This window comes from Pelophylax lessonae, assembly GCF_965119305.1.
Source record: "Pelophylax lessonae genome assembly, chromosome: 2".
Taxonomy (NCBI): domain Eukaryota; kingdom Metazoa; phylum Chordata; class Amphibia; order Anura; family Ranidae; genus Pelophylax; species Pelophylax lessonae.
Genome location: NC_138769.1, coordinates 370462256 through 370483975, shown reverse-complemented (window position 1 = coordinate 370483975; position 21720 = coordinate 370462256). Strand labels below are relative to the sequence as shown.

The 21720-nt window shown below is 40.3% G+C and overlaps 1 protein-coding gene across 1 annotated transcript in view; it reads right to left on the bottom strand.

The window, feature by feature from the left end:
* The window catches only part of LCK (LCK proto-oncogene, Src family tyrosine kinase), a 65899-nt gene extending 59674 nt beyond the window's left edge, over window positions 1-6225 (bottom strand). The window contains exon 1 of the mRNA XM_082247371.1: window positions 5942-6225. The gene's annotated coding sequence lies outside the window, so the exon portion shown is untranslated. The remainder of the gene's footprint in view (window positions 1-5941) is intronic.
* Window positions 6226-21720: the final 15495 nt, after the last annotated feature.

Sequence of the window (21720 nt, the reverse complement as noted above, 5' to 3'; positions counted from 1 at the left end):
TTTTTGTTTGACATTTTCTTTTAAGGTAAACTATCCTAATGGGAATGCACACCTGTTATTTCTATAGTGTGCAATATCTTACAGTGGTTCTAAAGGCAGAAGGTTTTTTATTTTTATCTTAATTCATTCTATGCATTAAGATAAAAAACCTTCTGTGTGCAGAAGCCTCCCTCAGCCCCCCTAATATTTACCTGAGCCACATCTCAATCCAGCGAGGTGTACGAGTGCCTCGGCAAGTCAGGACTCTCCCTCCTAAATTGGCTGAGACACAGCAGCAGCACCATTGGCCCCCGCTGCTGTCAATCAAAGTCAGTTAGTCAATGAGGAGAGAGAAGGTATGGCCGAACAACAGCTCCATGTCTAAATGGACACACAGAGCTGTGGCTCAGTTCGGGTGCCCCCATAGCAAGCTGCTTGCTGTGGAGGCACTCGTCAGGAGGGAGAGATCAGGAGCGTCGGCGAGGGACCCGAGAAGAAGAGGATCCAGGCTGCTCTGTGCAAAACTAACTGCACAGAGTAGGTAAGTATAACATGTTTGGTATTTTCAAAGAAAAAAAAAAAAAGACTTTAGTATCACTTTAAAGAGATGATACCTCAGTTGCTACTTTCTTGTCTTAAAAGGGAACCTATTACTGTGCAATTGTTCAGTGCCCCAACACAGACTACTGAACTCACCAAAAGAAAATGTTGGGCTTTATAGTACAGTTAGCTTAGATAACTGTTAGGTCTACTGTTATGTTACATTTATTAAATTGCTAATGCCAAAATTGTGATTCCAATTGTATTTGTTTAAGTTGCTTTCTGTCACAGGATTTCAAGGGTGTCATAATATTCAGATAGCTGTACCCACATACTTATCATAGCCAGTACTTGTGGGTGCACTACATCAGCTGCAGTCTTTGAGAACTATCTGACACGTAAGGACTACTTAAAGTTGTATTAAACCCAAAAGCAAAAATTTAATATAGTGCAGTTTACCAGTTCTTACATGTGGAGGTTGTATTCGTTTTATTTTTTTAAGCTTTTTTTCCCTATATTTTCACCCAGGGATCCAGCCAGTGAGTTAGTTTTTTTTCAACTACCTTTAATAGACCAACCTGTCCAGCAAAAGTGGAAGTTAGAAGGCTGAGACAAACTATTTAACACTGACAGGGGTGCTTACAATGGTCAGTTTTTTTCTTTTATGTAAAACCTGTTCCTGTAAGGGCCCTTTCACACAGCGTCATCAGTTCAGTCATATTTTTTGCAAAGGAAAAACTGATGATCACTGATTCATGTTACATCAGTTTACACATCCATCTTAAGTGTACATCAGTTTGCACTTTAGCTCAGCTCAGTCCAGTTCAGTTCTGTTCAGTTCAGTATACATTAGTCTACTTCCATTCTTGCATCCAGTTTTTGTTGAAAAAACTAATCATAGGTGACAGAAGTAGAAACATAAAATATGTTTCATGCCTAAAAATGGACATAAAAGGAACAGTCGCAAACAAGAGACATCTGTTTATATCCGTTCAGATCAGTCTAATCAGTACAGAATGCAGCCTTGTTTCTTTTAGAAAAAACAACCTGCACAGACATTATCCATGATATCCAATGAATGATCATCCAGTTACATTGGCACACCTATAGGAGTGGTGCAGCATGGTGTGAAGAATTTACACAGGTAGGAGCAATAGAAAACTTGTATTGAGGTAATGCAGTAACAGTTCATAACAAACCCGGTGGGAAGGCTACCCAGCCGGGTGCACTCATAGTTTTCAGCAATGTAAAAGAAGCAGATTCCAGCCAGACTGACAGCATCTGTTGAGAGGGGACAGTCTAGTGCCTAAATGGCATTACGAAGGTGTCCAGAAGAGATGTGACTCTATGCTTTCCCCTCCTCTTCAGGAACCTTTCCCCAGTGTTAGTACTGTCCCTAACAGACGGGGTACCTTTCCCTACTCTGCCCACTCACAAAATGCATGCACGAAGCCTGAGAGCCAGGGCCTTAAATAAACTCTGTCTGACCCAAGATGGCTGCCAGATTTACATGGGCCGGCAAAATACAATCCCCAGTGACCTAGGAGACCATAGAGGAACTGTGTTCCTATTGACTTCCTCTCCAGCTGTGGTACTGCTGCAGAAAAGCGCCACCTGCAAAGGAGAAAGAAGACTGTACCTGCCTACACGCCCAAAGACATACATTGTGGTTCAGCCTGAAGCAGTCTGAAAAACTAACAGACAAATCCAGACTGCATGCCCAAGTATTAGTTGGAGTTTGGCTTTAATTTGTTAGTAAAGTCCATCTAAATCTTCCAGTTCATCTACCACTACCCTCTCCTTAGATTGATAATGCTGTGTGGAGACACATTAAAACAGGAAGTATGTGACTGGATGGATCACCAATGTAAAATAAAGTAAAAAAAAGGTTTAAAAAAGGGAAGGAATACAGCTACCAAATATAAAGTGGTTCTAAAGGCAGAATGTTTTTTTTTACCCTAATGCATTCTATGCATTAATATAAAAAAACTTCTGTGTGCAGCCTCAGCCCCCCTAATTCTTACCTGAGCCCCATCTTGATCCAGCAATGTTCAAGAAAACCTCAGCTCTCCGGTGACTCTCCCTCCTCATTGGCTAAGACAGCAGTGGGTGCCATTGGCTCCCGCTGCTGTCAATCACAGCCAGTGAGCCAATGAGGAGTGAGAAGGGTGGGTCGAGCCGTGACTCTGTGTGTGTGTGAATGGACACACAGAGCAGTGGCTCAGGAGCGAGCCTGCTCAGGTGCCCCCACAGCAAGCTGCCTACTCTGGGGACACTTGGCAGGAGGGAGGAACCAGGGCACAGACAGGGGACCTGAGAAGAGGGGCATTGGGGCTGCTCTGTGCAAAACCACTGCACAGAGCAGATAAGTATTACATGTTTGTTATTTTAAAAAAAGGGTTTAATATCACTTTAAGGACTGGTGAGCTGCAATACATAACATTTTTGGGTTTTCTAAAGATCTGTGCAAGTTCTGTTTGAACTATCATAAAAAGCTCTTCATTATTAAATTAAATTATATTATTATATCTTCAGAAAGTTCAGGTTTGGCACATTTTTATCACCAAAGCTAGCAGCAGAAAACTGCTTTCCCTTTTTTTTGCGGGGAACCTTGCATTCATATCCATAGTCTAAAGATATATGCATAGTGTAATTTCTGTACAAAGGCCCCATATACTTTACAAATATATATAAAAAAAAACTGTTTTATAAATGACCTAATAAAATTTAAATAATACGTTTTATTAGGAGTTTTTTAGTAATCAGCATGATAAAATTTTGAACAAGAGAAAAAAAACTTCAATAAAACAAAGCAAAGAAATTTGAAATAAACTTGAGCCCATCAGAGTCCTCCCTTACATCAGAGGCCCCATCAAAATTCCCTCTTACAGCAAAGAGCCAAAAGAGATCTTGAAGCATGCCGTGGGCCGAAGTTTAGAGAGTACTGGTCTAAAGTAAGAACTGCACATATTTCAATGCAATTAGGTAATAGAGAATTATAATGAGATAAGCAACTCTCTCATGCAACCAGAACATCGCATATGTCCTACGATTTTAAGCAAAGTTAGAAGATCAGCAAACAACCAGTGGTTAGGAGGTCTATAAATCCAATCTCAAATCATTTGAAATCTCAAAATTGCAGTAAGACGCTTACAATATATTGACCAAATAATTCTTCCTTTTCGAATGCTTTCGGTATAGTCATCTGGCCCTTTCACTGGTTGCATTTGTTGTGGGATTCTTTGCAGTGTTCCCCAGGAGCCTGAGCTTTTGTGGTGCTTTTTCAAAGAAACTGTCCAGATCTTGCATGGTCACCGTGTAGCCCCAATTATTCCTGCTGCCTGCACCTTCCGTATTCTCTGGACCTTCCTATTGGCCACAAATATAACGTGTGGCTTCACTGGCCAGATAATGGGTAGGGTCAGGGCCACATGACCACCTTGTAAGCTTTGGTTACAGTTTTTTCTATAAAACAACCAAGGATTGAAGGCTACTATGCAAACTAAAAGGTGTGCCAATACCTGTAGCTGTCAGAAAAAAAGCATGAATAACAAACCTAAACAACCCATTGGTTTTCTTTAAGCGCTAATTCAGCACGTATTTTGGACCGATCTAAAAATATGGTTTTGCTGGATGAGTATTACACTGAATGATGATATTCCTTATACCTAGCTGATTAAATAATTATCAAAATTGTTGCAACTCTTTAATTCAACCAGAACATTGTATGTACCCTGTGATTTTCTGCAAAGCAAGAAGATCAGCAAACAACCAGTGGTCAGAAGGTTTATAAATTCAATCTCAAATCTTCAGAAATCTCAAAACTGCAGTAAGAGATTTTACAATATATTGACCAAATAATCCTTCCTTTTCAAGTGCTTTCGGTGAAGTAATTTGGCTCTTTCACTGGCTGCATTTGTTGTGGGATTCTTTGCAGTGTGCCCCAGGGGCCTGAATTTTTGTGGAGCTTTTTCAAATAAACTGTCCAGATCTTGTATGGTCACCGTGTAGCCCCGCTTATTCCTGCTGCCTGCACCTTCCGTATTATCTGGACCTTCCTATTGGCCACAAATATAATGTGTGGCTTCACTGGCCAGATAATGGGGGGTAGTGTCAAGGCCACATGACCACCAAGTGAGCTTTGGTTACAGTTTTTTCTATAAAACAACCAAGGATTGCAGGCTACTCTGGAAACTAAAAGATGTGCAGATACCTGTAGTTATTTTCAGCCCAGAAAATCACAAACCTAAACAACCCCTTTGGTTTTCTTTAAGTGCCAAGTCAGCATATATTTTGGACCCATCTAAAAAATTGTTTTGCTGGATGAGTATTACACTGAATGATTGATATTCCTTATACCTAGTAGATCAAATAATTATCCAAATTGTTGTCTGCCTTGTACAAAGCAATTTCAAGGGCAAACTTAGGTAAATGTAACCCAGGTCCTTAGGGATCCAACCAAACAGAATTTCTAAAAGTAAAGTTGCTCATTCCTAAAAAAGTTTATAGACTAGATTTTCATTTCTTACACAAATAATGTTTCAAGTGAGTAGTAAGTGGGTAGAAAAGTTCTTATGTAAGAAATGAAAATTCATTCTACAGACATGTTAGTAATACAAAACACATTTGAGCGTTGAGCTGATAAACTCCAAAAATTTCAGAAAATCATTAACTGGAAAGATTAACTGGAAAGACATTGTAGAGTATTTATTGGAGCATTCATGTATTCATGCACATAAATGAGAGTTCTGAAGTTGGGGACATATATGTTCTGTGTGTTTTTATGTGGCTCAGCCATCTTATGAAAATGCTAAAAGGAAACTGTGACAGAGCTAGACGCCATTTTATATGGTATATAGGTCATGTATCAAGCAACACCTTCACAAAACTTCACAAGAACTTTGGAAAACAAATGTAATATAAAAATAAATGCTTTGCTGTATTAAAATGATGCATGATTACCCTCAAATATAGATTACTCTAAAGCACATTTTTTGTACGCTCAGCTACAAACATCCCAAAAATATAAAGCACGAAATTCTATACAGAACTAAGAATATATAGTATTAGCATGCTTTTGGGAGTCAGCAGAGGAGTCAATGGATACATACAAAATAGATGGCATTTTGCAGAAAGGAAAAATGAAGTCTGTCAACATAAAATCAAAAGTTAAGAAGTGGTTTGTTAAAAAGCAGAATGCAATAGCACACCGTGGTCAGTCATAGACCAGATATAATTAGTCCACTTCAGAATGCTGAATCTGATGCACTGCACTGATACTTACACTCAATAATCCTGAATTATAGGTTAGCACATTTACCATACATTTTGATTAGCAGGCAGAACCATGGCATTGCTAGTCCAAAGCATGGAAAATATATAGACATCCCTAATGCCCCCTCTTTGAAACCAAGACATTTACCTGTAAGTAGGATGCTGTGAATAATACTCCAGTTAGGTTGCGATCATTGTTTCCCCCAGTGTGTCTTTCATATATTTGCTTTGTCTTTTTTTCAGCTTTCTTAATGTTTCTGTAAGGTCCAGTCAACTAGGGTCAATTTTTCTCCTGAGTCATTTTACCTTACTCACTATCCTTTTGAGCCCTGTTTTCAGTCGGTCACTTGTTTTTTTAGGCTTCTCTTCACTGCTTTCCTTTCTCTTCTTCACATTGCATCTGTTTCTCTCTCTCTCATTGTTACCTGACTTCCTGCCCAAGTAGAACTCTGAACATAGTGCAACCACAAAAACACTAGCTGATAGTTGTGTCTCAGAAGTCATATCCGCAGCCTACAGCTAAAACTAAAATATGTACTTAAAAAATTAAAAAATTTAAAATTATTAAAAAAACACTGAAATATTTTGTCCAAAATCCCAGACAAATAATACATTGCATATTGCATGCCAAAGCAACCATCAACTCATGTCATTCTGTAAAAATGGTAAAGGAAATCTGTGCTGAGAGAAATGCAAAGGCTTGCTTTGTTAACCTCCTGAAAATGCTAGTTGACTGACTGTGACCAAACATGCAGGTCAGGAAAGTCAGTGTAAAAACAAAACTCCTAATCTGCATATTCGTTCTATAGCTGGCCATACACCAGTAGATTTTCCAACAAACATTTGTTACATAGTTACACAGTTAGTCAGGTTGAAAAAAGACAAGTCCATCTGGTTCAACCATAAAAAAAAAAAAAAAAAAAAAAAAAAAACAGTATTGAAGACCCAACCACACAATCCCATATACACAATCCTTTACCCGCAGTTGATCCAGAGGAAGGTGAAAAAAAAAAACCCAGCAAAGCATGATCCATTTGCTACAGCAGGGGAAAAAAATTCCTTCCTGATCCCCCGAGAGGCAATCGGATATTCCCTGGATCAACTTTACCTAACAAAAATTTAGTACCCATTTATATTATGTACAGCTAGGAAAGAATCCAGGCCTTTTTTAAAGCAATCTAGTGAGCTAGCCAGAACCACCTCTGGAGGGAGTCTATTCCACATTTTCACAGCTCTTAAGGTGAAGAAACCTTTCCGTATTTGGAGATGAAATCTGTTTTCCTCTAGACGTAAAAAGAGTGCCCCCTTGTCCTCTGTGTTGACCTTAAAGTGAACAACTCAAAGTTCACTATATGGACCCCTTATGTATTTATACATGTTGATCATATCCCCCCTTAATCTCCTCTTCGCGAGAGAGAATAAATTCAGTTCCTCTAATCTTTTCTCATAGCTGAGGTACTCCATGCCTCTTATTAGTTTGGTTGCCCTTCTCTGCACTTTCTCCAATTCCCCGATATCCTTTTTAAGAACTAGTGCCCAAAACTGAACTGCATATTCCAGATCAGGTCTTACTAATGATCTGTACAGGGGAAAAATTATATCTCTCTCTCTGGAGTCAATGCCTCTGTTAATACAAGAAAGGACTTTGTTTGCTTTGGAAACAGCAGCTTGGCATTGCATGCCATTATTAAGCTTAAGATCTACCAGAACACCCAGATCCTTCTCCGCTATGGATTCCCCCAGTTCTACTCCACCTAGTATGTATGATGCATGCATATTCTTAGTCCCCAAGTGCATAACTTTACATTTATCAACATTAAACCTCATTTGCCACATAGTTGCCCAATGAAACAGTGCATTGAGGTCAGCTTGTAAGTTGGAGTCATCCTGTAAAGAATTTATTACACTGCAAAGCTTTGTGTCATCTGCAAAGACTGAAATGGTACTTTTAATCCCAGATCCTATATCATTAATAAAGGTATTAAAAATTAAGGGTCCCAACATTGAACCTTGGGGTACACCACTGATAACCTTAGACCATTCAGAGTAAGAATCATTAACCACTACTCTCTGAATTCTATCTTTTAGCCAATTTTCTATCCAATTACAAACTGATCTTTCCAAGCCACTAGACTTTACCTTACACATTAGCTGTGTGTGGGGAACTGTGTCAAACGCTTTTGCAAAATCCAAGTATACTACATCCACAGCCACCCCTCTGTCCAAGGTTTTACTTACCTCCTCATAAAAAGAAATCAGGTTTGTTTGACAACTTCTGTCTTTCATGAATCCATGCTGTCTGTTGCTTAAAATAATTTTTTCCAGCAAGAACTCATCTATGTGGTCTTTTATTAAACTCACCAATATCTTCCCGACTATAGAAGTTAAACTAACAGGTCTAAAGTTAATTAATTTTGGATTTTTGCAAACATTCATACTAAAGTTCTAGGCTGGGTCATTCTCCGCTGCGTACAGTACTGTACTCATGTTTTTTCTGTTATGATTAATGTAATTTCTTTGAAATATTTCTGTTTTCCAATGTCTAAGTGGAGTGATTTTGGATAGTACTAGATACTCATCTGTGAACCGCTTGTACTTACACCTTTTATTCAATAAATATTTTTCTTGTTAAAAAAAAAATCTCATCAATACATTCGCTGACATGTTGAATATCGTTTTAAAGTATTTCAAAACATTTGCTTTATGCATTCAATTTTACAGTGAATGGACTTTCCTGATCAAAAACCACATTTACTGTTAAAAATGAGTTTGTTCGAGAAATATTTTCCACCCTGCTCCAAAGAACTGTTTTGTTACTGCACTCAAAAACAAAAAATTTGAGCCCATGTTCAAAATATCAGGAACAGAGAAGACTTTATGACCCTTAATCTCCCTCAGAAGAGTGGACACAATTAACGGCAGAAGAGGTACAAGCCTTGTGCGAAGGAGTGGAGCATTGGGCCAGAGGAGTGACGTGGGCTGAAGCCATTGAAATATCAGATGCAGGTGTCCCCAAGTACTAATGTGACCTCACTTGAATAAGGTACAAAGGCCTGCCCAAGCTCTCAAAGAAAGACTCGAGGAAGGATAAGATGCATGACCCTCTGTGCAGTCTGACCTTAAAAGCATTGGAGGGTAGATGTTCTGATCTGCTGCTATGCTAGTGAACTCTCCAAAACAAGCGTGCTTGGTCCATAAAGAATGGGATCAGTTATAGCTATGTAATGGGGTGCTCTACTGACGGGGCCCCTGAAAAGGAGTGGCAACTGTTTGCCAGAGAAAAAAAAAATAGCAAATGCCCATTTCTTTATCTGCAAAAAAATGTTCATTTATTATTTTTTTTTAAAAAAGTGATATTGATTTTGCTCATTTGGTGCAGTGTGTTATATCCTAAGCTGCTATAGCCCAGAAATTCCATTGATTAGCATACTGTGAGTAAATTGATTCTTCTCCTTCTTATTTATTTATGTGTTACCATTTACTGTAAAATATGACAATATATCTACTCTCCTTATCATTAGTGATGCAAAATGTGACAGCGCTAAGTGTATATTTATCACACAAATCACATACCATAAAAAGCATATAAAAATGCAATAATAAAGTGTCAATTTAACAAAGTGCTCCCTGCTCTCTTCACCAGTATTCCCACAATGTGTTGACTTCTTTCTGTGAAAAAAATCGCCCACGTGACAACCTTCACTAGGGAAAACTCACTGGATTGCTATGACCCTCTTGCTAAATGTGGGTCATAAAGCACATGTTCCCCCTTAAGGGAGGGGGTTCCCGAATTACTGCGGCTCTCTCTCTTATTAATACACTCCACTCATGGGTGTCACCATAGATAAGGAAAAGCTCATATAGTGTAATAAACCTTCACATTATTAAAAACGTCCAGTAAAACCATGTACGCTTGGAGATTGGTAGTTCACAGGATCGAGGCAAAAAAACAGAGAACCCAAAGTATCAATTGGCTTCTGTGGGAGTAGCACTACATTTGCTTGTGAGACAGTTGTTGAGTTCCTAGTGCTTTATTAATTTCTTGCATCTGTACTTTTTTGGCATGGGCCAGCTACCTTTCAACTTTAATCTCAAATTGTGTCTCCATTGGGTAATATCTAAATTAGGGGTGTTATTTCCTTTCTGAAGCTATGCTCAGTTTTTTCAATCAGACATTAAGTCCTGGTTCACACCCATGAGATTTGTCATGTAATTTGACAGTTCAAAATCGCATGACAATTCGCACTTCGTTGCTGGCAATAGAACCATTTAAATAGTTGCGACTCAAGTTTTTGGGGATTTCATTGCCACTTGCATTGACTTCAGTTGAATGAAGTCGCAAGCTGCAATGAAATGGCACATCAAATTTGCACTGATCGGGCGCCTTTGAAATCATGCTGCAGTTGTGTGTTTTCAAAGCCCCACTGGTGTGAACCAGGGCTTAGTTTAAGTTTACCAGTTATAAAATCCAAAAACAAAAATGTTATATACTGTAACTTGCCAATCCTTAAAATGGAAGGCAAGTCAAAAGTAGACTAACCTTAAGGCCCCTTTCACACGGGCTTTGTGATCAGGTCTGCCTGTCGGTTTTTCAGGCGGACCTGATCGGATGCTCCATGCATCCCTATGGAGCGGCGGATGTCAGCGGGGACATCTCTGCTGACACCTGCCACTATCCGGTCCGATCCTGTTTGTGAAATCCAGACGGATGGAGGGTCAGATCGGATAGAATCGGATGAAAATAACTTTTTTTAAGCTGTTGAAGCAACAGGTTTTTTGTTTTTCCCTAAGATAAAGGTTTTACATACATGAATAAAAGACGATGATTTAAGCACCACTGTCAGTGTTAAATGGTTTATCTCAACCCTCTAACTGCCATTTTTGCTGGACAGCTTGGTCTGTTGAAAAAAACAGACTTACTGACCAGATCACCGGGTGAAAATGAAAAGCCTAAAAAATGAAAGCAAATGCAGTCAGCTCATATAAGAATTATTAATCTGCAATATTTTACATTTTTGTTTTTGGGTTTATAGCGGTAATAATCCCAAAGCCAAAAATGTATTATATTGCAGCTTACCAGTACCTAAATGTGGTGGCTGCATCAGTTTTCTTTTCTTTGGCTTCTTCCCTCTGTTTTCCCCTAGTGATCTGAACATCATCGCTCCCAGGAGTCAATACGCCTGCACCGGCCCCGCTCGTCACTTCCGGTGCGGCGCCTCATTCCCTGCTAAACAGCTTCTGGGCATGCTCAGAAGCTGTGCAGGGATGGCGCGCCCGCACCGGAAGTGACGAGCGGGGCCGGTGCAGGGCATTCTGGGACCGAAGAGGACACGGAAGAGGACGCAGAAGAGGATGACCTGGCTTCAACTGCCCACACCTGAGATGGCAGCGCTGGAGAATACATTTTCAAGGTACGTATTTCTTCTAAAAGGTAAGTGAAACCTGGGACAGTTCAGAGGTATCCATTGTGGAATGCACTAGCCCTGACTGTCCCGGGGGTATTTTTATCTAAAAACCATTTCTGAGGCTGTAAATGTTTGCTTTTACATTTAATACTGCTTTAATATATTTTACGAGGAGAACCTCCACAGAATGCTCGTTCAATCTGATGGATCTTTTACTGGCCACATTATGTAAATCCACTGTGTATGGTGTTAGGTGGGAAGACATGAGCAGTGGAGGGAGTTGCAAGAATTAAAAAGTAGCTCCAGACTCCTTCAGAAAAAAATTAAAAGTCAGCAGCTACAAATACTGTATCTGCTGACTTATAATATTAGGGCACTTACCTGTTCAGGCATCTAGCGATGTCCTCACCCAAGTCGATTATTCACTCAGCCATCGGGTGCTGGTGCCACCAACTTGGCTAAGGGAAACTGGCTTCACAGCCAGTTCCCTACTGTGCATGTGCGAAGAACACTGTGCTTTGGTAATGGGCCCCCAGTCTTCTGGGACCTGTGAAAAATTCCGAAAGGCTGCGGGGGGGGCTGAACTTCCGGCTCAGTTTGCCACAGCAACCACCTTTTGGGTGATGCTTCGCTTTAAGCACTGCTGCATCACAGTTGAATGTTGCAAGTGCCCTCCTTCTACTTTTTGAACATTTTGGATCCAGATCAGGTAAGTATTTGTGGTAATACTAACAAAACTGTGATCTTTATTGTTAATGTATTTGGCCAATTAGCCATTTCTCCAATATTATAAAATATATATGTGCAAATAATAAAATAACAGTAACATATTTTATACAAATAAATCAGTATCAAGCAATATGTAAAGTGTATGTCCAGTCAGTACTTTGAGAGTGGGGAAGAATTAGAGCCATTTTCGGGTTTTTTACTGTTATATGAGGCTCTGTTAGGAAGAATTTTCTTTACTTTGTGGCACAGTGAGAGTGGTTTCACCAGATACAAAGTGAAAGAAAATCTGCAACAGGTACACAGACAGAAATTATTTTTTGTTTTTATTTCTGTGTTGCTGGCCATACATTATACAATTTTCTCATTAATTTGCTTTAGCATACAAGATGAAAGTGTTTAGGTTTGACCTCATATTAATGGCGATCCTGTCTTATCGCCCCACCTCTTCCCTTATTGCGGATTGCGCAGGATGAGATCGCAAAATGGCGCCCGCACCGGAAGTGATCTCTAGAGGTCAGTTACGACCGCATCACTTCCGGTGGGACCGGGTGCTTATAGCCAGCTACGACGCAGTCCAAACAGGTCATGACTACAAGCGGTTTTACCTGCTGGACTGCGAACACACGTGTCTGGACGTGTTGATACTTCTGGTAAGCTTTGCCATTGAAAATCTTGCCGATCTGGCGGACATTATGGGCATTTACACTCCCTTTTGGGTCTTTGGCTTGCTCAACCTTGGGGCACCATTCTTCTTTGATATATATCTTATGGCTTACACACTTGTTCTCTCTTCTCTTGGGATCACTATGTAGTCATGTGGGTCTTATATCGGATGTTTCTATTCAGTCGCTCATGCAATTTACTTTATCCAGGCATCCCCTATTGGGAATGCAGGATTCTATCTGCACAGGATAACTTTGTGAATATGCTTTTTTATTCTTCTACTTACACCTATTAGGCACAAGGTATGATTTAATATTTAATTAGGTCTCTCTTCCCCTTTCTTTTACATTGTCCCATTGATGTCCGCCTCACCTGTCTGAAACCTTGATGATGATATTTGCTTGGCAAGTGGTGGCTTACTATATATATGACACCAACAGGATATATTACAACACACTAGCAGCGCTAAGAGCATAAAAAATATATATATAAATGCAGTCCACTGGGATAAAGTCCATGTGCTCATATGATCATGCAGTGTGCCCAGAATATTCTCTCCTGACAATCCAAGGTCGTGAGTATGTTGGTGAATACACCGGACCCTCCACCTCACCAATGTGCTCCCCCAAATCAGAAACACTCACCAGAAGTCTGGTCAATAAGCGCCTGTAACATCAGCCTATCACAGGCTTAGAAACGATCTCCTCAGGAATTAACCAGGAGCGCCGGCACTTGAACCGTCTCAATCAGATTAATTCTTGTGGTATACCCACAGAAGGTTCCAATCAAACAGGGGTGGTACATGTGGAGATAATAACTCACATAGGGCAATATTGCATGGCTAAAACACCGCTTTATTATCAAAAGAATACCCCCAGTAGCTGATGCACTTACAAATAAACAGAACAAAGCAAGCTTGTCATAAAAGATGAGGCATAACCTGCGTGCAGAGGCCGGTCCCGGTGGTAGCAGTTCGCCGCTGGTACCAAGCGATGGCGAGCCTCGGGTGCAGCATCGGACGCCGGTCTGCCTCGTGACCGCGTGACCACGCCCTGACGCGTTTCGTTAGCAAGTAACTTCGACAGAGGGCGTCATTGTATGTCATTTCATTTATAGCAGCAGCTTTGTTAGATATATTGTTTGTATCAAACATTCATATATCTTTTATATAATAGATTTTAAGGTACTTGTTTTTTAGCGCCGGTTGAGCAGGTGTTTATAGTCCCTCGTAGTGCCCCGCCTACTTGCTCCTTTTTTTGGCTTACTATATATGCCACCCCAGACCACACGTATATACTTTTTGTGGCAATTTCTTTTTCTTTCCATTTAAAGGTGGCAGCGATTCAATCTCCTTTATTGCTGACCGCTGTACAAATCACCGTTGCCTGGTACTGCCCGGTCCAGTTTCCACCGCACTAAGAGGACGCATTTAGCTGGACCCTGGTCCAGGAGTGTGAGCGCTCCCCGGAGGGATTTGCAGACCATGCTATTGGTCGTTGACTTACTAATTGTGCCCCAGATTTTATGATAGTGGTGAGTGCTTGACATGATACCTCTATTGAAACAATGAAACATGTACTATTTATGTCCAACTATGATATGTCTTTTTCTTATGTGATGTTTAAGAAGATGATATTTACAATATGTTATTTGTACCTAGAACCTATTCGGAGGTCACCAGCACTTATGGTCCCTGAAGAAGCCCATAAAGGCGGCGAAACATGTTGGACCTGTGTGACCCCATTACTCTAGGATACGGTTCTCAATCTTTTATATTGCACATATTCTTATGTCTGTATTGATGCTTATGCATCTTTGTTGTTTATCAGTTTTTATGTGTATACATGCATTAATAAAATTATTACAGTTTATCTAATTGTTCTTTATTATTTATCTATTTATGCCAAGTGAACTCCGCCTTTAAAGTCCCACGCTGGGTGTATCCTGTTCATATACACAGGTCCCTGTGGGGCCATTTCAGGGTCTCTTGTATTGGAACACCAACTTCTGTCTTTGTTTCTATATACGATTAGGGATGTGGCGTGAGCTCTCTTGGCTTATTGACATTTGGAGTCTGGCACCAATAATGTCTTCACTCATATTATATGGTTTTGTGAAATCTAAAGGAAAATTGTAAGAGAAACCTGTATAATGTATTGCCAGCCTTACTGTTATGTAAAAGCGTTGTCAACAAAAACCCAGATAGTAATAAAAAACAAACACGAGTTCTAATCTATTTCCCTCTCTATCTAATATTTTAGCTGGACGTAATGATAGAAAAGGAAATGATGCAGTTAGGTAAAGGGGGATAGTCAGCCGATGATGCTTAACCTATTACTGCGGCAGGGCGGCTTGGCTGTGCAAAATCATGTAGTACTTCGTGATTTAGTGCACGAAGTCTCGGCGGCGCATGCACGCCACCGGAGCCGCGCTCCTGCTGTATTTAGACACAGTGGGAGGCGGCCCGTGGGAGGAGCGGCAGCAATTGCCGCCGGCCTCCCGCGATCGTCAGAGAAACTGACAGAAGACCCGCATGCTTATGTAAACAAAGCAGGCGAGTCTTCTGTCACAGAGGCAGGCAGATATCAGAAGTTTCAGCTGAACTGAAACTTCGAGCTCTCTGTGCCTGTCACAGAACCCCCCACACACAGTTATGGGCCATACACACTATAAGATTTTCTGAAGACTTTTTCCTTTAGACTTACCAAAACCAGATAATATGAGGTCAAACCTAAACACTTTCAATTTGTATGCAATCTGACAGGCCCTTGCACTACATAGAAAAGGTAAATCTGAAGGAAAAAGTCTTCAGAAAATCTTATAGTGTGTATGGCCCTTTAGGAAGCATACTTAGGTACACATTAATCCCTTTGATCACCCCCAGTGTTAACCCCTTCCCTGCCAGTGTCATTTATACAGTAACAGTGCATAATATTTAGCAGTGATTACTGTATTAGTGTCACTGGTCCCCAAAAAGTGTCAAAAATGTCAGTTAGGGGCCCAATCTGTCTGCCACAATGTTGCAGTCCCACTAAAAATCGCTGATCGCCGCCATTACTAATAAAAACAAAAAAATAAATAAAACTTCCAAAAATCGATCCCGTAGTTTGTAAACGCTATAACTTTTGCGCAAACTAATTAAAATACGCTTTTTGGGATTTTTTTTTTTTACCAAAAATATGTAGCAGAATATAAATTGGCCTAAACTGATAAAAAAAATAGATTTTTAAAAAAACTTTTTATTGGGAATGTTTTATAGCAGAAAGTAAAAAATATCTTTTTTTTTTTTCAAGATTGTCGCTCTTTTTTTGTCTATAGGTCAAAATCCAAAAACCGCAGAGGTAATCAAATATCACCAAAAGAAAGCTCTATTTGTGGGGAAAAAAGGACATCAATTGTATTTGGGTACAGCGTCGCACGACCGCACAATTTTTCGTTAAAATAACGCAGTGCTGAATCGCAAAAAATGGCTTGGTCATTAAGGGGGTAAAACCTTCCAGAGCTGAAGTGGTTAAATTTGACAACAGGAAAATTGCCTAGGGCCCTACGCTACATCATATACTATACATTGTAGCACCTTCTAAAAAAAACTGGAGTTGGATTACATCTAATTTTTAATTTTAACCACTTACCGACCACCCCCTGTCGAGATAGCTGCCATAACCCCGGTACTTTTTTCAACGGCGGGCGATCGGCTTTCAGGTAAGGGTGGTCCCAGCAGCAGGTTCGCCGCGGGATCGCCCTTACGGTGCGGCGGAAGAGGTGCCCCCCTCCCCCCACGCTCTATTACAAGGAATATTTACATTCCTTGTAATAGGAATAAAAATGAAAATTTTTTTTTTTTAAACTGTGCAAAAATAAAAAAAAATTTATAAAATAAATAGGAAAAAAAAATTAAAGCGCCCTGTCCCCGTTAGCTCGCACGCAGAAGCAAACGAATATGGAAGCCCCGTCCACATATGTAAACGGTGTTCAAACCACACATGTGAGGTATCGTCACGATCGTTAGAGCGAGAGCAATACTTTGAGCCCTAGAACTCCTCTGTAACTATAAGCTGATAACCTGTAGAATTTTTGAAGTGTCACCTATGAGATTTTTAAACACCAAAGTTTGTCGCCATTCCGCGAGCGTTCGCAATTTTGAAACATGACATGTTGGGTATCTATTTACTCGGAGTAACATTATCTTTCACATTATGGAAAAAAATTGGGCTAACTTTACTGATTTCTTATTTTTTAATTCAAAAAATTAATTTTTTCCAAAAAAATTGCGTTTGGAAGACCGCTTCGCAAATACGGTGTGATAAAAAATATTGCAACAATCTCTTTTTTATTCTCTAAGGTCTCTACTAAAAAAATATATATATATAATATTTGGGGGTTTTAAATAGTTTTCTAGCAAAAAACAAAACTAATTTTAGCTTGTAAACACCAAGTGTCAAAAATAGGCCTGGTCTTAAAGTGGTTAAAGATGTTTCCTATCAATCAAACGTCTGCAAGTGTGACTTTTAACCACTTAAGCCTCGCAAGATTTTAGCCCCTTCCTGACCAGGCCCTATTTTGCGATTCGGCACTGCGTGACTTTAACGGACTATTGCGCGGTCGTGCGAAGCTGTACCCAAATGAAATTGACGTCCTTTTTTTCCCACTAACAAAGCTTTCTTTTGGTGGTATTTGATCACCTGTGCCATTTTTACTTTTTGTGCTATAAACAAAAAAAGAGCGTACATATTGAAAAAAATGGAAAATTGATATCAAATACTTACCGTAATTTTCCTTTCCTGATGGACTCCATGGCAGCATACGTTCGGGTAGGCCCCACCTCCTCTCCTACCTCATAGGACCCCACTCCCATAAATCTTTGCTCCAATATTTTTCACATTTTTTTATATGAAATTCTCAAAAAAAATGTAGAAATCAAATTTTTTTAACATTTTAGGCCAATTTGTTTTCTGCTACATATGTTTGGTAAAAAAAATCGCAATAAGCGTATTTTGATTGGTTTGCGCAAAAGTTATTGCGTTTACTAACTAAGGGAAAGATTTTTCTCATTTTCATTGTTTTTTTTTTTAACAAGTAATGGCGGCGATCTGCGATTTGTTTTTGCGGGACTGCGACATTGAGGCGGACAGATTTTTGACACTTTTGGGGGTACCAGTGACATTACTACAGTAATCAGTGCTATACATATGCACTGTTACTGTAAAAATGACACTGGCAGGGAAGGGGTTAACTTTATTGGTGATGCAGGGGTTAAATGTGTCCCTAGGGGCGTGCTTCTAACTGTAAAGGGGTGTGGATAGTGATGTAACCACAGAGACATACGATCCTACATAGCAGGATTGTATGATCTCTGCAGTTAGATCAGGGGGAATAACAGGCGGCTTTGTTTACATTACCCGCCTGCCTTTCTCTCTCTCCACCGGGAGATCGCGAGTGGCCGGCGGACATCGGGTCCACCGTTCACACGCGTGGACATGTTAGGGAAAGAGCGGGGGCGGGAGCGCACCTCCGGCGGCGCGCGCTCGCCCCCTAGAGGCTCTCAGGCTAGCGACGTAGTATTACGTCACTTTGCCTGTACGGGGCTGATCGCCGCAGTAAATAGTCGTGCGGCGGTCGGCAAGTGTTTAACACTGAATAGAAGGGTAAACAGTGATATTTTTTTCTGGGTTGACAGTAAAGGCTGGTACATATCGGCCCAAAATAGGGAAGTATCGGCCAGTTCAACAAAAACCGGCCAACATTCTGAAAGTGTGTACAGCAGCCTATCCAACAGAAGCTGGTCTAACATCTGGCTTCTGTCGAATAGGCATGCTGGAAAACAACCAGCCGATTGGCATCTGATCAGGACCTGCAGCCAATGGCTGCGAGCGCTTACAAGTGTGTTCTCGGCAGTCACCCTGTCATAACACAATAGCACAGCTGGGAAAATTCATAGTTGCATCACTTCTCCTCTCCCTTTGTGATACCAGAGGCAGCTGAAAATACAGTAATAGGGAAGAGTACTGTATATCTGTAATTACTTTTTGTCCTTGATGTATCCCGCTGACTGTTTTAGCAGTAGTTTAGCATTCTATACAAAGCACAAACCAGGAGCCATAATTATTTGCCATGTGTCTTGAGTCTCAACTCTTGCTTAAAAGATAAGGTTCATTTTTATTCAGAATGAGTAATAGTAATAGTAATAGAAATGACAGTGGAGGTTAAAGATGATGGTGAGTTAAAATAAGGCTGGGGATTTAACTGGAATTTATAAAGAGATTGTAAATTCTGCCTCAACACTTTCTATAGCATTTTGGCTTGGCAATAAATTTGCAAGCTAGATATCAGGCAAATGTATTACATTGAATATTATCACTTTAATTCCTACTCATGAGTATTTATCCCCAATAAAAAATATTGGAATAAATAATCTATTCAATTGTTGCTTGCCCTGTTATTAAACATATGTTGAAATGAGAGTTTTGTAATACATTACACAAGTTTACGCGTATATCTTGATTCCGTTCTGGGTATAGACCAAAAACATGGATAAAATCATCTAGAGTTCCTGATTTTATACTCAGCCAAAAATGAGTTGTTGGGGCCCTCAAGATGCAGTGTATAGAGATGAGGTTCTCTGAGGTTTATATGATTACATGACACTGCCTTCAGTTTCCCCAACACAACGGAACGCTGTGCTACATACTGCATAGAGATGAGACAATAGGAAAATCATCAAAATGCCCTTATTCCATATATGTCAATGCAGAGTATTGTAAAATGATCTTGTTCCACTGAATAAAGGCTGTTAAACTCTTACTAAACCCAGGACTCTGCATTTACTATATCTGGTCTCCCACATTACACAGAACATGGAAATGCGATTATTTTAGTAATTATAAACTGCTAAATACCTTTTTTCATCAGCAGTGTATAGCAGTTTTGTGACTTCTATCAGTGTCTGGCCAAGCACTGGTTAAAGCTTGTAGGAGGAGGTTTCGTTCTCCTCGAATTGTCCTATGAGGCTGCAGAACCCCTGACCCTCTGTCTGGACAGTGCTGATTGGCCCTGGGCTGATCACATGCACCATCCCAAAAAAAAAAAAAAAAAAAACTCTAGCAATACACACTAAACTGAGCATGTGCAGCTTGCCCCCTAACCTCTGTACTATCAGCAGATGGATTGGGGACAGTAAAAGAAGGGGAGGAACAGAGAAGACAGGATCAAACAGCCTTTTTACAAAATTGCAGAAGATTAACCCCTTAGGTTCCACAGTGAGTATAAAAAGCATGCTTTACTGCATATACACACTGTTTTTACTGTTGTGGGTTTAGTAACAATTTAAGTCTTCCAGTTCTAGCTCCTCCTTGTGTGGGTGTTTCCTGATCCTGGTCTGTCCCACATTACATTTTGGTGACTATTATGCTAACTGTTCTTTGAAGGTAACCATAGAAGGGGTATTAAGATTTTGTGAAAGCATGAAGTCCATGCTGGTGAATAACCTCAAGACCTGATACTGGCTTTATTGGACTAGTCAACACTTATAAATATAACTGTCCTCCTCTTATAGGACCTGTGTTCTTCAGTACTTTCAATCTATTGTGTACCTGTTTTCCCATTTTGGATATCTTTTAACCACTTGCCGACCAGCAGCCACAGTTTTATGGTGGTAAGTCAGCTCTGTCCCGATGTACCTGTACGTTGTTTCGCAGGACCGCAATATGGGGGCGCTTGCACATGCTGATTGGCTACAGGGGGTGCCAATCAGCGGGTTCAGCAGCCGCGATGTCTGCCAGGCATCTGCCATCACTCTCTGTGGAGACAGAACGGTTCCTCTTATTTAGGAACACATGTCTCTGTGTTCATGCAGCAAGCCCATCCCCCACACAGTTAGAAAGCACCCTCTAGGGACACATTTAACCCTTTGATCGACCCTGGTGTTAACCCCTTTCCTGCTAGTCTAATTCTTACAGTAACAGTGTATATTGTTCGCACTGATTACTGTAGTAATGTCACTGGTCCCCCAAAAAGTGTCAAAAATGTCAGTTAGGTGTCCGATCTGTCCACTGCAATGTCGCAATCCAGCTATAAATCGCTGATCGCTGCCATTACTAGTAAAAAAATAAATAAAAAAATAAATAAAAATGACATAAATCTTTCCCCTAGTTTGTAGACGCAAAAACTTTTGTGCAAACCAATCAATATACACTTATCTGGATTTTTTTTACCAAAAATATGTAGCTGAACACATATTGGCCTAAAATGATGAAAAAATTAGATTTTTCATTTTTTTTTTTTTATTGGGAATGTTATAAAGCAGAAAGTAATTTTTTTTTTTTTTTCAGAATTGTTGCTCATTTTTTTGTTTATAGCGCAAAAAATAGAAAATCGCAGAGGTGATCAAATACCGCCAAAAGAAAGCTCTATTTGTGTGAAAAAAAGGACATCAATTTTTTGGGGTACAGCATAGCACGACCGTGCAATTGTTAGTTAAAGTAAAGCAGTGCTGAATTGCAAAAAATGGCCTGGTCATTAAGGGGGGTAAAACCTTCTGGTCCATAAGTGGTAAAATGTGTAATATTTTCATAGTTTCTTATACTTACCAGAGCTGTGTGTTAAGGATAGTGTTTAGAGTAGGGGTGCTCAACCTTTTGAAGAGGGAGGGCCACTCAAGTGATTTGGTAACTGCTCGCAGGCCACTATGAACTATGGTGTTTAACTGCCCCCCCCCCCCCCCCCAAATTGCAAATGTAAATGAACCCTTACTTTCCCGAGCCCCCATAAGGCTGCTTTCACATTGATCCGCAGATACAGCGCAGTGCACCTGCGGGTTAGCTGTGCTTTGCCATAGATTTCGATTATATCTTTTGGGCGTGGTGTACTTTCTGAAAGCGCCCTCAAAACTCCTGCAATCAGGCTAATAAGCCTTTTTATAAGTGCTAATATGCCCATTGCAAAAGTGCAATGTATGTGATGCTTGATACACTGATCTTTTCCTCTACCAGCTTCTGCTGGCAGCATTCTCCAGGCTGCTGGACAGGTTCAGGGGAAGTGCATTTGGTATCACTCCGCTTGGGACAGGAGTTGGTGCTACAGAGGAAACATTCTCTTGTGCGGCTCCTGCTCCCTTCGCAGCGGGCTGCTTCCT